A 15,536-nucleotide genomic window follows, 5' to 3' on the forward strand; every position below is an offset into this window, starting at 1 on the left:
GTTTTACAAGTTCCCAGTGATGCTGCTGCTGGCAGGGCCCTCATTTTGAATAGCACTGGCCTGACTCCATCCCTTATGAGTTACTGAACCTCTCTACGCCTCAGGTGCCTCATCTATAAACTGGGGATAAGAACCTTTACACTGTAGAGTTTTTGCAAGGATTCAGTTAGTTACTCCTCATAAAGTGCTTAAGACACTTTCTGGAATTAAGCCCTCAATAAACGTGAGCCGTATAAGCCATAATTCCAGAGAAGGGGGTGCAATAAGGACGTACTGTGCTGTGAAATCCTCCACGCTTGCTTTCTAGAACTCAAGTGCTCCCTCAAAATGGATCCTTTTCCCCTCCTTGTATTCATCATCACATCCTTTCAAGTTGTATCAAAAATAACACATCTAAAATGTATTGAGTATCCACTATGTGCTAGGAATACTAAGCAATTTACATGCATTCTTTGCGTCACCTTCACAACAATCCTTCGAGATGGGACTATTATCCCACTTTTGCAGATAAGGAGAATGAGGCTGCAACATTACCTAAATATTGTAAGTATCTTGCTCTATATCCCACAACTTGTAAGTGGCAAAACTGGGATTTGAACCTCCTAAACACATTTGCCTGCAAAGCTTATGCCCTTCACCACCCCAGAGACAGCAAAGAGGTTTCATCGTTCAGTCGTCCCATCTGCTAACAGCTGCCCGGGGCACAGGACTCTGAGGCATAAATATCCTGGGTCAAGAGGAAGGATTGCTGGAATTGATTAGAAATGTCTAGCTAGAGAGGGCAGTGTCGAAACATAGACCAGATATTTGCTGCCCCTGTACTTTGCTATGGCAACACAGATGGTGGTAAAGGTTTCCTAATTTTATTGAAGATTATATTTAAATACACACAAATCAGGTGAATGCTCCCAGGAGTTGCTAATGATTTCAGATCTGTAGGCCAGCTCCCCTGCCCGCTGTAATTTAATTCACATGGTATTTCAGTGCACACCAATGAAGGCAAATAGTTATGTGACTAAGCCACATCTGTAGATGATCCAAAACCATTTTGAAGGAGAGGGTTTAGAGTTCCAGCAGAGTGTTTTAAAATTGTCAGTAGACTATCTGACGTGATTGATAGGTGTTCTAGCAAGTTTCTGGACAGTATGCAAGGATTTAAAGAGGAAAAATATATTCCATCTTCACGTAAGACTTGAAAAAATAAAGCTTTAACCATCTGTAGCTGATACCTGATTGTGTGAAGGTCTTTTCCAATTTCCTTAAGCCCACGGTTCTCAAATTTAAATGCATGGGAAAACTGACGTTAGAAAGTTTGTTTAAAGATCAGATTTCTAGGGGCCAGTCTGGTGGCATAGTGGTTGAGTTTGCACACTCTGCTTCACTGCCCTGGGGTTCGTGGGTTCAGATCCCAGGCACAGACCTACGCACCCCTTGTCAAGTCATGCTGTGGTGGACGTCTCACATATAAAATAGAGGAAGATGGGCACAGATGTTAGCTCAGGGCCAATATTCCTCACCAAAGGAAAAAATGAGAGCAGATTTCCAGTTCCTTACCTGGGAGATTCTAATCCGGACAGTTAGGGATGGAGCTGGGAAAACTGCACTTTCAACACGTACCACAAGGTCTTGGGACCACACCTGGGGAGTCTTGCCTTAAGCGATGCTATCGCACAGCAGCTCCCCCTGTGTTTCAATATAAGGAAAACTTTCCTACTCAAAAAACTTCTCAGACATCACTTGTTAGCAGTTACAAACCATTTTGTAATTATTATAAATAAATATGTGTTTTATTTACCAAAATAGTGTGTATATCGATATTTGAGAAAGAGTAGGAACTCAGTGTGAAAGTTTAATCCGTCTATATGCAATGCTCAGCTCGCATATAGATTTAAAATCTTTTGCAGATGACTCTGCAAACCTTGCCTCCACCCCTCCCGTAGCCCTGCCTGCCCACCCCGCCTGCAAAGGTGCATGGGCCAAGGTGGGGAATCACTGAGAGCAGCTTCGATTTCTGCTCATTCTTTAGTACGGTTGTCCCTTGGCATATGGATGAGCCATCACTCAACCGAGGAGAGGAGAAGAAAAGTCACATTCCTAGGGCACTTACGTGACAGGAGTGGATCCATATTGGTTGCTTTACATATATATATATATATATATATATGTATGTATGATTTTGTTTTCATTTAAAAGTAGGAGTCCATTTCTTTCTTCCATCATCTGCACCAAGTAGAAACCCAAATTTGATTAATAAATTCTCATTTTACTGTAAAATCAGATAACCCTACCTCTTGTATCTCCATGCCAGTTTTTATGCTTTTTGTGGCTAAAATTCACATTTGTAAATAATACCGAATCCAAAAAAGGTGTTGGGCATCTACTATGAGCAAAAAACATAAAGACCTCATCAAAATTCCGCATGGGTTGAATACAGGGGATTCTCATCACTAGAGAGGTATGCATTTGGATATTTTTGGATGGTCCCTATTCTGTTTGCCAAACTCAAAACTCTTCTCAATTTTAGAAACTGAGAAACACGAAGGCAGGATTGTCTTCCTTAGGAAAGAATTACGGGTTCTAGCAGACGTGACTTAAATAAGATTATGTCCCCAGTTGCCTTTAGTTGAACTCACATTCAAATCCTCTTGGGTTTTCTGAGAAGGTGGTGGGAAATGCTGATCTAGAATTCAAAATTCACAGAGAACACAAATGATGAATGTACGTAAAAGACAAAGGAAAAGGCACCACAATTAACAATAACCAGGAAGTGTTTGCCCCGCGTCTATCTCCGTCCTGCCTGGCTCTGAAAGACGGGCTTCACATGACTACATGTTTGTTTGATATTGTCATAAATAGTAACAGTGAGGACTTGAATTGTGATAAAAGCCCAAATTTAATAACACGGACAAAAGCACTCAGACACCTGGCTTAATCGACTAAGTTTTGATCATTTCTAGTGAGGCTACGCTTGGACTTAAAACCATCAGGCTCATAGATAATTGAGATGTAGTTCATTAAGAAATGCTTGGAGGGTGATGAGAAAGGAGAAAATGAGAACTGCTTCATTGGGAGAATTTTTTTTAATGCTATTTGTCTTCATGACACCAAGGAGAAGCGCAAGGAGATTCAGCAGCTGCATTTAGTTTGTAGTGACCTTTCACCTCTGTTGATCTCTGACCCGGCTGTTTCAATCACGCAGACACGGAAGCTTGACAAGGAGATGTTTTAGGAGACGGTTTTCCTTTGTCGTGCACTGGGAGGGAAAGAAGTTGAGAAGAAAATCTCTTCAGCAAGACAAATTGCCTCTGTGCTTTAGCTGACAAAGGGTTAACAGAACCTCAGGTCCAGTTTCCTGCTCAGCAGTTTAATTGCTGCAGGCCAGGGAGACATTTGAGGGAGAGAGGACCGTTATTGGGGACCTCATTTTTCAAAGACCTGTCAGAAAGCTGGTCCACTGAATGGGTTTGATACAGAAACCAGGAATTGGGTCTCTTTACCAAATTCGAACCCTATTGACTAGTCCCTCAGCAGGAATTCTCTAGTCGTTGGCTAGGATGGTCCTTTCATCTGTTAATAGGTTGTTTCCCAGAAGAGATATACCTACCATACAGTATAAAGGGGGCAGGGGTAGGCGTGGTGTGCCTGTGTGTGATTTTCAAGCCGGGTTCCAAAAATGGAGACTGTATCAGAATCACCTGCAGGGCTTATTAAAACAGATGGCTGGGCCCACTGTTAGAGTTGTTTCTGTAGAGCTGGGTGTGGCCCAGAAACATGCATTTCTAGCAATTCCTACATGATGCTGCTGCTGCTGGTCTTAGGACAACTGTGTGAGAACCACTGTTCTAAGATATACTTTCCACTGTCTTCTTTCTGCCTTAATAATTACACTCACACACACACACACCCCAGCATAATAAATGTTACATATTATACATTATAAAAATGCTCAATAGGAGCCAGCTGGGTGGTGTAGTGGTTATGTTCGCATGCTCCACTTCAGCGGCCCAGGGTTCCCGGGTTTGGATTCTGGGCACAGACCTACACACCACTTATCAAGCCATGCCACGGCAGCATCCCACATACAAAATAGAGGAAGACTGCTGCAGATGTTAGCTCAGTGACAATCTTCCTCAAGCAAAAAAAAGGAAGATTGGCAACAGATGTTAGCTTAGGGCCAATCTTCCTCACCAAAAAGAAAAAAAAAGCCAAATATTATTATCACTAATAGCTACTTTGAGTACTCGCTGTGTGCCAGTGCTCTTAATCCTCCAAGGCAGGTATTATTGCCCATTTTACCAAGTAAGGCCTGATCCAGCCCAAATCTGACTCTTAAGCCCATCCTTGTAACTACTTTAATATTTTCTTAAAAAGTAATAAAACAATGAGTCAAAATTAACCAACCTGCAAGTTTCTTTTTGAGGAAGATTAGCCCTGAGCTAACTACTGCCAATCCTCCTCTTTTTGCTGAGGAAGACCGGCCCTGAGCTAACATCCATGCTCATCTTCCTCTACTTTATATGTTGAACACCTGCCACAGCATGGCTTGACAGACAGCGTGTATGTCCACATCCAGGACTCGAACCGGCAAACCCCGGCTGCTGAAGCGGAACATGTGAACTTAACCACTATGCCACCAGGCTGCCCCCCAACCTGCAAGTATTTTTAATCAGTCTTTTGTATATTCTAATAAAATCTATACTAGTACTAACTCTAAGTGGAAGAGTATAAACTTTATTTTTCCTTGCGTGACTTAGAACCAAAAAGGGAATATCCAAGGAATGTTGCAAAATCAAGCAGTCAACAAATGTGTACATCCTGAGCTCTTCCTGGATGCTTTAGGACCACAGGACAAGCCAGCATCCTAACCCAGTGCACCTGAAACACTTAGGGAATAGTCTAAGATTAGTGTAAATGTTGAATATGAGTGCCACAAGTTTTTGGGTTTTTTTGCCTTGACAAATAGTAGTAAGTGCAAAAGATAACATGGCACCAAAACAATGACTTAGAGCAGTGGTTTTCAAGCATTAGCCAGCATCAGAGTCACCTGAAGGGCTTCTTGAAACAGACATGGCTGCCTCCCAGTTTCTCATGTAGCAGGACTGGTGTGAAGCCCAAGAATTTGCATCTCTAACAATTTCTCAAGTAATACTGAAGCTGCTGGTGCAGGGGCCCCACTTTAAGAGCCATTGTTTTAGAAGAAGCCTTCCTGGATTAACTCAGCCTCTCTACTCCATTTTCCATTCACTGATTCAGCAGACATTGCTGGAGAGCCTACTATGTGTGAAGCTTCCTTCTTGTTCCGAGCATAAAACTGTAACCCAAAGAGAAAAATCTCTCCCCTCCCAGAGCTCACTATCTAGGCGGGACAACAACTGGAAATAATAAATACGTAGTGTTAACAAGTGATGCAAAGAAAGAAAAACAAATAAAATTGGGCTGGTGGAGAGATGCTATTTCAGTAGTGTTCTCCTCTCTGAGATAATATCCATCAGAACAGATACCTAAAAGGTCAGGGAGCAAGGCAGTGTGGCTATCTAGGTGAAGAGGGTTCCAAAGAGGAAGTGCAAAGGCCCTGAGGCAGAAACGTGCTCAGTGTGTTCAAAGAAAAGCAAGGAGACTAGTGACAGAGGGGAGTGTGCAAGAGGGAGAATGGTAGGAGATGGTATGACTTCTCAGATGTGCTTATTTCTGAAGCTCATCCAACTTTTCTCAACTCTCGTGAAGACTATTTTGGTGTGGGATCTGAGAGTAGACACATCTCTGGAGCACAAAACAAAGAATGTGTCCTCATAGGGTAAGGTTTATTGGGCATGCCCAGGAACTAAGCTTCGCATAATTTTTATTCAAAAAAAATCATTTCTCTCTCTTAAACAATAGTCTGAGCCAAGCTTATTTATATATCGAGTGTGGAAATGGAGGGAAAAGCCTGAATCCAAAAAGGAAGGGGTGGCTCTGGGTGACAGACAAGATATGGAGGGCAAAAGAGGGAATTAATGGAAACGCATAACTACGAATGGAGATTTAGAGAAGGAATGGAATTTCCATGGGGATGACAATGAGTTTGGTTTTATACATCAGTCTATGTGAATCAAATGGAAGTGTGTGTGTGTGTGTGTGTGTGTGTGTGTGTGTGTGTGTGTGTGTTGGGGAGTAGGGGAGATAATAAGATTTGGAAAAAAGGTCATGGCTGTATGTAAACAGGTGACAAATGAAGCCCCCAAATTAAATAAGTTCTCTAAAGAATTCAGTGTGGAGGATGGAGATGGAAGGCCAGGACTAGGCCCTGGTGGGGAGAGATGACTAGCGGAGCAAGAAGAGATACGGAACCAACAGCAGAGTATAAGAAAAGCAGAGCACCCCACCAGCCTCTACCCAAAATTACTGTTTCTGACAGAGCTGCAGCAAACACAAAATGGGCAAAGGTCAGTTCTCCCGTCCTTCAAGCCTATGGGTACGTAACCAGCTGCCTTTGTAAAAGGGATCTCCCCTTATGGAGAGCACCTTATCCCATAAATAAGTCAGACTCAATTATTTTATATCAAAACAATATCTTAGCTTTTAACGAGCTCATCTGCCAATACCCAGAGTCATGCATTATGAATCACTGTTTGCTCCTTCCTACACTTTCTAATTTCCTGCTAAGGAGACAGGGCTGAATGGGGTCATTAATCTGAATTAGAAATACTGTGACCCGCTTTGCACTTTGCTTGCTAACACTGTGTGGCAGAGCTGGATCTGTGGGGCTTTGACTTGCCATGCAGTTCTGAGGAAGAGGTGAGATGAGAGGGAGGTGATGAGCTAGTTTTAGTTTTTAAGCCCTTTTTAATTCCAGATGTTATTTGGGTATCTCACATTGGGCTTGGAAATCATTGCTATTGTTTCAAAGCTTTTACTGGAGCTGTTGTCAAATGACAAGCTTTGCTCAGCCTCTGTCTGGAACTCTAGAAGACCCACCTAAGCAGCCTGAAATAATGTGCCACCTTTATTGGAAAAGGGAGACGTGTATTTTGCCGGCTAAATTGACATAACTCAATAGATGTTCCACTGGTGATGCCATGAAGGGAAGAATCTGAATGAAGCAGGAGCATCCGTAAGGCAGTTAGTTCAAGGAGGCTCTCTGACGACTGCCTGCTTACTGCAGAGGAAATACAATGAATGGCCCTTGGAAAAACATAACTGCAAAGCCATCATTTATAGCTTTCAGATATTTATTTCACTTGCATGAACCACTTACTGTGTGGGCTGGGAAAAAACACAGGGAGAAAACTCAAGTTTATTAATTTACCTTCTTGTTTAGGACTCGAATACGGATTTTGATGGAATTGCTGGAGCTAATGGGAGTTGGGGATTATCTTCAGAGTTACACCAGTCTTGTTTTCCCCAGTCCCCTGAAACAGAGTCACAGATTATAGCAGACACCTAGTGCAGCAACCTTTGGCCTAAAGATGCCTTTCTTGACCTACCCCACCCCGCTCTGATTCCTAATGGGTCACAGACCTTACTGCTAACAATACTACCAGAGGACACTCACTAGAAATAAAAGTGGGTTTCAAAAGGTTTGGATAAATCCCCAGCAGGCTGGTCTGTTAGGGTCTGTCTGCAGGTGCAGTCACAACCTTCTGAAGTCATCAAGGAGCACAAATGTATTCCCTCGAGTTAATTCTGGATGTCTCTCCCAGACCTAGAAGGCAGAGCTGAAGGAAGCGTGGATCTGAGCTGAGGGTCACTCATTTGTCTGTCCTGTCCTCTGGGCCCTACAGCACCAGTCCAAAGTCTTTGAAAGCTGTCAGGATAGGACCCTCAGATTTTCTTTATGGCTTGTGCATGAAAAATTTTCCCTTGCGGACTCACCTCCTGTCTCCCACACTCCTTCCGCAGTCCTTGGTGGTTATGTCCCTGAAACAGCCCCAGCTGCAGCTTTGTCCCGAACCTCTCCAGCTGGCCAGCACCCCACTGCTCCCTCCACGTGCCCCACCTCCTCCTGAGAGACCCAGGGGTGACTGTAGACAACTTGTTTTGGAGCCTTGGGCTTTGGGGTTTTGTTGCCGCTCCAGGGCTGTGGAAAACTCGAGTAATTTTCTGTGGTCACAACCCCAGGGTCCCCAGTCAGTGTAATTATAAGTCAATCACTTCCCTTCCAACTCTGGCTCCTCTTCCCTTTGGGCAGGTAAAATCATTACCCTGGCTCCTTTCTCTCTCAGTCGGACATGTGTACAGGCCATTTACCTCACGTCTCATGAATCTTCTCAACTGAATGTTTTGGGGGGAGGGGTTACTTATTTATTTAACTCAGAACAGCAGAAGGCCTGTCATCGATTTCCTGCCCTCCACAGCCTCTGGCTGCCTTCTCTTTTCCAAAGTGAGTGCAGGGAGGATGATGGGGAAGAAACCTTCCTGAGACACAGCCCCAAGGGCCCTCAGTCCACCACAGCCTGGCAGGAGATGCCCCCGGGGCATAACAAGGCTGAGGAAGCAACATTCTCTCCTCATGAGAGGCACTTGGGGCAGGACAGGGAGAGACAAGGCTTTCTGTGCATTGAGAAATGTGAAGAACCCCTTCCAAAGAGGTCCAAATCTCCCTTACTACACTAACGAGAAAAAAGCGAAGGAAATGCCTTCTTGAGTCAGGTAAAGCAGTTCCAAATACAGGACGGTCATTTATGAGAGTTGGTTTTGTTGACCCAGAATTGAGGGGGCTGTTTAAATTCTCCCTGGGACACTCTCCAGTGGCCCTTCCCCTCGCTGCTCCATCAGCCATCCCATGAAACAACCGTGCAGAAAGCCTTCCTGTGAAGGTGTCTCAGGAGGTAGAAGAGGTTCCCCCCTTGGCCTGAATCCAGCCCACAGAGCTCAGAGCTGGGGAAGCTCCGTCCCTGGAAGGCCCCTCCATCTCGGAAACTTTAAACTTCCCCGAGTGACGTGCATATCTGTGGCCCCGGGCTTGCAGATTTCCTTTCTGAGAGCGTGAATTTTGCAATGGAACCTGGAGCTAGATTCACTGTCCCTTCCTGCCCCTGTGGCACGTGCTTCAAGAGGCCTTGTTGCATTTTTAATTATGTAGTCTAGCTGTTGTCAGCATTCCCACAATCATTTCTCATGCTCCTTGCCTCTGCATTTTACAACGTAGCAGCAATTCCTCAAAGAGGATGACGATAGAGCAGCATCAAGTAGAAGAGGAGTGTGCTCATAGAGTCTGCGGCACATGGCTTCAAATCCCAAGTCAGCATCTTAGCTGCATGGCCTTGGGCAAGTTATTCAACCTCCCTGAATTCTAGCATCTTCCTGAATAAATTGGGGTTGATAATAGTACCTCCCTCATGGACTAGTGGTGAGGCTCAAATAAGATAATGAACAGAAATGCTTTTCCTGGATCTGGAGCAGCACCGTCCAGCAGGTACATAATGTGAGCCACATATATAATTTTAAATTTTCTAGTAGCTTCATTTTTTAAAAAAGAAAAGAAACAGGTGAACTTGATTTTACTTATATATTACAAAATATTATCATTACAAAACAACATCAAAATGTATAAATGCGATGCCTTTAAATATTTTTTGTTGCACTAACTCTTAGGTATTTTATACATCTCAATGCAGACTAGCCATCTGCCAAGGGTTTGTGGATAGTGGCTACGATGTGGGGCCGCACAGGTCTAAAACATGGTAATTATTAGGTAAAGGCAAGTTCCTCTCTCTAAGACTGTCTTTCCATGCCTTGAGTTCAGAGATATTTGGAAATGAACTCTGAAATCACCTTTAGCCCCAGTACTGAAAGCCGTTTCTGAGTTCAGTGCTAGTCTTTTCCTGCAGGAGAACAGGCAAGGACTTTGTGTCCAGCCACCTGAGCACAGGTAGAGAGTTCTGTGGGTTCTCTATGATTCTGCTCTTCACTCAACAGGCAGACATTGATTTCCTGGAACCCTACACCTCAGAATTGCAGGCACCTCTGGTGGTCTAGCCTAAACTCTTATCGGATGCTTGAGCACCTTATACAACGCCCATGCTAATCCCTCAGCCTTTTCTTGAATGCCCCCAGCGATGAGCAGCTCACATACTTCCAGGAATGCCCGCTCCACCTTCAGGAGGCTTTGGTTCTAAGGAAACTCCTCCTTTAGAAACTTGTCCTTCTTCTCTCCCCTTTCTACTTATTGGTCCTAGTACCATCCTGTGGGGAGAGAGCAAGTCAAACCCATTTTCTGTTACAGCTCTACCTATTTTGACGCTGGCTCTCAGGTACCCTCTAGGTCTCTCTGTGTGGAGGATAAACAGCCCCGGTTATTTCCACAGTCGCTCATATGACAGTGTGAAACACTCTCTCCGTACCATGTGTCTGTAGCAGTTGTTATGTGTCCTTTGCAAAGTGCAGCCCCCAGAAGTAAACATAAAATGTGCAGTGTGGGCCTTGAAGACAAATGTTCCTGATTACAGGCAACCTCACCACGACTGCCATCTTAGCCACAGCCACACTGCACCCTAAGTGCCTGGTGGCAGGCAGCCTGTTGGCCCAGATGAGGACCCGCATGCTCAGCTCCATGTGGGATGCCAGGCTCTCCCCACCTACCAGCTGGAGTGTGACCTTGAGGCTGGCTTCTCTCCCTTTCAGCCCAGATGCAAGGAGGGCCAGGAGTGCCACTGCCACCTCTCCCGCTACATGGCCGGGTCTGCGAGCCCTTCCCAGTCCCTTCGCAGCTTCAAACACGGACGCAGCGGGCTCAGAGCTGCCTTGGCCTGTCCTTTCTCGGGGGGATTCCGGTGGCTCCCCTTGTGCCTTTCTGGCAGTGGGAAATCCTTTGGCCAGCTTTCCCCTTGTGGGATAGGGAGATTCTTGCCCTGCCAGGAGCCCAGCACTGGGGCTGCAGGTTTGGTCCCTCCTCTTTAGAAGCTCTACATGTTTCTCTGCCACTGATTAACTTCACACCAAACTCCCATTAAGGCCCAGTTCAAAAGAATGGGGTGGACAATGCATGGGGACGTTGGGCGGGGCCGAACATACTTCTCCAGAGATGTGGAAGGAAAGGAGCAGCTGCAAGGGAAGATTAAGCTCAGCCTCGCTCGCATTGATCAATAAATCAGTCAATCTTTATCGAGCTCCTCTGCCTGCACATGCTCATTAGTCAGCATGGCCCCAAGAGTTGCAGCTCTGAGTCTGGGATTTGAGGAGGAGAGAAGAAGGCCTTTGGTCAAAATATTTTTACCTTGCAAAGGTCAGTGGTTTCCCTGTAGGGTCATTAGCTAATTTACGCTAAGGTGTTAATGACATCAGCTTTCATTCTTTCTAAAGGGACTCCAGCCAGGATGGGGGGCCTGGGTAGGGACCACCTAAAAGGATAAAAGATGGAGAAGATAATACTAAAGGCAAATGTCTCTATCTTGCCATTTTCCCTAGGGCTTGGGATGCTGAACGTTAATTAGGGTCAAGATAGAAGATAGGAGCAGGGCTGTGGTGATAGTCCTGCTTTCATTCCCCGGCTCTTCCTCTCACCAAATGTGACCTACAGCTGGTCACTTAGCCTCTTGAGCCTCTGCTCCCTCACCAGTAAAATAGGAGTGTCCACCATATAGAGTTGGGAGAATAAAACACTTAGCACAGCTCTCAGTTTAAAACAAAACAAAACAAAACAAAAAACATGGTGGATACTTTTGTTCATATTGAATAAACCCAGAATGACAAGAGCTATGACTTTCGAAAAAGAGGATGGATGGTGGCTCTTCCTTGGCCTCCGCCTCTGACAATTCCTCATCCAGGCCTCATTTGGTGGCCCTTTATAATGCTGTCATTTGCAAAATTGTCCAAACCTTTTTGACATTCATTCCCAGTCATTTATATATCCTCCTTAGATTACCTCTTAATTAACATCTCGCAAGTTTATTTTTCTAAAATCACCTCCCTGAAATGTCAAAGGCAGCCTCTCCAGCCCAGTGTTTTGGGATTTGGTGACCAAACTGCATTTTCCTTTTGATTTATAGATTTGTAGTTTATAGATTCTGCCTGTGTCTTAGTTCAGGCTTATCTCTCTGCAGAGCCTGCAGTGTATGTTTATGCCACATTCATGCCTGCTTCACATTATTCATTCATTCATTTGATAAACATTCATTGGGTTCCCTCTAAGTGCTGCTGCTAAGGGCAGGACCACAAAGATGGCCCCTTTCCTCAGTCATTACATACTAGTAGGCAAAGACAGACAAGAAATAGGTAAACAAGCAAATGAATAAAATAATTCCAGTGTCATGAAGTGTAAATAAGTGTAACGAAGAAAACGAACAAGAGGCTGAAATGAAGACTACTAGAGAGAAGGTTGTCTACCTTAAGGAAGAGGTCCTCAGGTGGGAAAGAGCTCAGAATGAGACACTGAAGTATATAAGTAGGGTGGCTACAGCCTAGTGAGCTCAGGAGAGAAGGACAAAAAGAGGCAGTGAAGGGCTAGGCTGGGATCAGGTCCCAAAGAGCTTTGTAGCTCATCAAAAGGAGATCGAACTTTATTTTAAACTTGTTGAGAAGTTGTTGAAAGGTTTTAATCATGGCAGTAACATAATCAGATGTGTGTTTTGAAAGATTAGCTTTGCCAACAAGTGGAACATGGCTTAGGTTTGGGAAGAAAACAGATTTTAATTTGGAGACAGTTGCCTTAATCTAAATGAGAGACGATAGTGGCCAGGAGCAGTGGAAAGAAGTAGATAGATTCCAAGCACATTTATGAATTAGAGGAGAGAATTGACAGGACTTGCTGATGGCTCAATGTGTAGAGTAGGAGGAGGGAAAGAAAGAATTATCAAAGATGATTCCTAGGTTTCTCTGCGGAGTAATTGGATCCACGTAGGAAGATATCACTAATGAGATAGGGAAAATACAAAGCAGGGGCTAGAGAATCAAGTGTCCCGTTTCGGACATACATTAATTTTGTGATGCCTATGAGGTGTCATGTGTCAACTAGGTGGATGAATATGTGAGCCCCGAGCTCATAATCCTGACCAGAGATGAATTTGGAAGTCACAGCACAAAGATGACCTGTAATCCATGGTGGTCGATCTACTCACCTCCCTCCTGCCAAACGTTCCAGTTCCTCTCCTGGAGACACGATCTAGTGCTGTTGTATTGGTTGGGCAGCCACAAAGTCTGGGCCCACAGATTTCCAGTTCTGACCAGGGAGTCCCAGAAAACAAAAACTAAGAGAAGCAGTAGCAATTGCTCTTTCCTGAGGAACGACATCCTCTCATTCAGTTCCAGGGAACTCTGCTCATTGCCCTGTGTTGTTCTAGGAGAGGTTGCTTTTCTCCCAAAGTTCATTACGGGTGTTATTTTATGTACTATTTGGTAAAATGGCCATCTCAGTAGGTAGTCCATAAAATACGTGTTATGGTTTTGAAAGTGAAAGTAAATGATCATTCCTTTGTGTGAAATCCTCATACTCTAATTGGCACCACACTCTTTTGGGTGGATAAATTTATTTCCCACTACTCCCGGCTTGTTGAGACAAACATATTTTAGGCATTACATAGGCCCGTGACTAGGACGTCAAATGAAAGGAAATATAAAGTTTGATAAACACAAGAAAGGGCAAGAAAAGAGACTGGGGCATCTTTTACTCTGAGGATGCATCTCTGGAGGCCCAGACTGCCACAATGCTTCTGAGTGAGGGGCTCCAGGAATCATGAGCTGCCAGAGAAGAGAAACATTACTTATGACTTCTAGTTTTTTCTAGCTCTTACATTTCTCTCATTTTAGCAACTAAAAAAAAGTGCGATTATTTTCCCTTGTGTATAGAATTGACTCCTGGGCAAAGTTTAACAAAATTTAAATTTTATATTTTCTTAAATATTTCCAGAGGGTTGGGATTTATAAAGGAGATTCTGGTGAACATGCAGTTTGAGCAAAAAAATCATTATACTATTAAACATTTTGCATACTGTTGTAATGTTTTTCATATAAGACTACAAAAATTATGTGCTCTTTACCTGCTTGCTTTCAGCCTAAGGAGAGACAAACAAAGCCATCAGCATATGCCACGCCAGCAACTTTTTTCTGTTTTAAACTGTACTAGGGAGCTTGAATTTGCATGCTAAAATAAATGAAAGAATTTGATTATAGTTGCTGAAACAGCCCATTACTGTGCATCATTTCACAAGACCACAAAATTTAGCACATGTAATCGAAATGGATTGTCTTCTTCTAACTGTGAGAGCATTAAGGAGAAACTATAAAAACACTGATATTATGATGAATTGAGTTCTCTAAAATGAAACCGGTTACTTTTCTTACCACTTCTCTTGCTATTACTTGAATACACTTCAAATACCATGTAAGTCTTAAGTCTTTGCATCTTCCCTATGAATATGCTATTGTTTCCCTTAGAAAGATTTAACTCCACATTTATTTCTTTGTACTTATTCTTCTCGGCCAATTAGATTTCTTTTAGCTTCTGATGCCAAAAGAAGTATTGTTGGATGTGATAAGCTGCTTACTCTATTGAGAAGATTCTCCAGCATGTAACAATTTAAATTTTAATTTAGAAGTTTCTACTGTATTCATTTTCTAGTTAATATACAAAGAAGATGTGGGTTAAAGAAAGGTTTCTTAATCTTTCTTCATGGGAGTTCATGTGCCTAAGCAAACCAGCAAGCTAAAATTAGAAATGTTCTCTCACTCCACAAAAAAGCACACAAGTCTCTGAGAGGCTAGGAATTGAACAGAGTGGGAATAAAAAACTAACAAGGCATGATAGGGAGATGCTTATGTGTCAGCTTTCTGTGCAGATCTTTGTGTTCACCTTGTAGAACTCTCTTTTGTTCTCCTGGTTTCTATCTGAGATTTTGATTAAGAAATCATCATCAAAACAAGCAGGTATCTCAACATAATTCTGGGCTTTTCGTTTGAATTCAGTTGGGGGAGGACTTTTTTCATGATCAGAGAAGGAAGCATACCGTCCAAAACATCCAAAACAAACAAAAAAATCACCTTGATAAAACATGTCTCAAGAAACTTTTCTCACAAATGCTTCTTGACACAGAATACCTTCACAAGAATATGAATTCAGTATTGGGCCAAAGATAAAATAATGAAACAGGAGTTTTATGAAAAGGGAAACTGAAAACTTATGGAAACAAACTGAAAAAACAAAGCAGCGTCACTAAAGAAATATCAAATAAGTTAGAAGAGCAAGGAACAGAATAAGTACCACTGACAATCAAATTATTGGCATGGAATAAAAGCTTGAGATAATTAGAGTGCATGCATATTTAAAAGGATAAAGTATTGAGAAAAAAGGTAATTGATATAAAAGACACAGTAACTAAAGTTCCTGAAATAGCCTACTGCATGGAATAATGTATTCAAAAATATAATACAGGAAAAGTTATCTGAATTGAAGGAAAATTTTTAAGTTATCTATAGTTGGAAAGAATGTGTGTTCTGAGAAAATTTAATACAAGATTCTCTACACTGAGACACATTCTAGCTAAGCTCCTGAATTTCAGGGATGAAACAATTTCAGGCATCTGGACAGAAAAAGCAAATAACCTACAAGGAGTTAAAACCAGGCC

The 15,536-nt window shown here is 43.0% G+C and overlaps 1 long non-coding RNA gene across 1 annotated transcript; it reads right to left on the minus strand.

The window, feature by feature from the left end:
- Positions 1-2,973: 2,973 nt before the first annotated feature.
- Positions 2,974-15,058, minus strand: LOC123286349 (uncharacterized). Its single transcript, XR_011504027.1, has 3 exons — positions 13,953-15,058; positions 13,035-13,653; positions 2,974-3,253 (listed from the first exon to the last, which is right to left on the minus strand). It is a non-coding gene; the product is annotated as an uncharacterized lncRNA (long non-coding RNA).
- Positions 15,059-15,536: the final 478 nt, after the last annotated feature.

This window comes from Equus asinus, chromosome 6 (genome assembly GCF_041296235.1).
Source record: "Equus asinus isolate D_3611 breed Donkey chromosome 6, EquAss-T2T_v2, whole genome shotgun sequence".
Classification (NCBI taxonomy): Eukaryota; Metazoa; Chordata; class Mammalia; order Perissodactyla; family Equidae; genus Equus; species Equus asinus.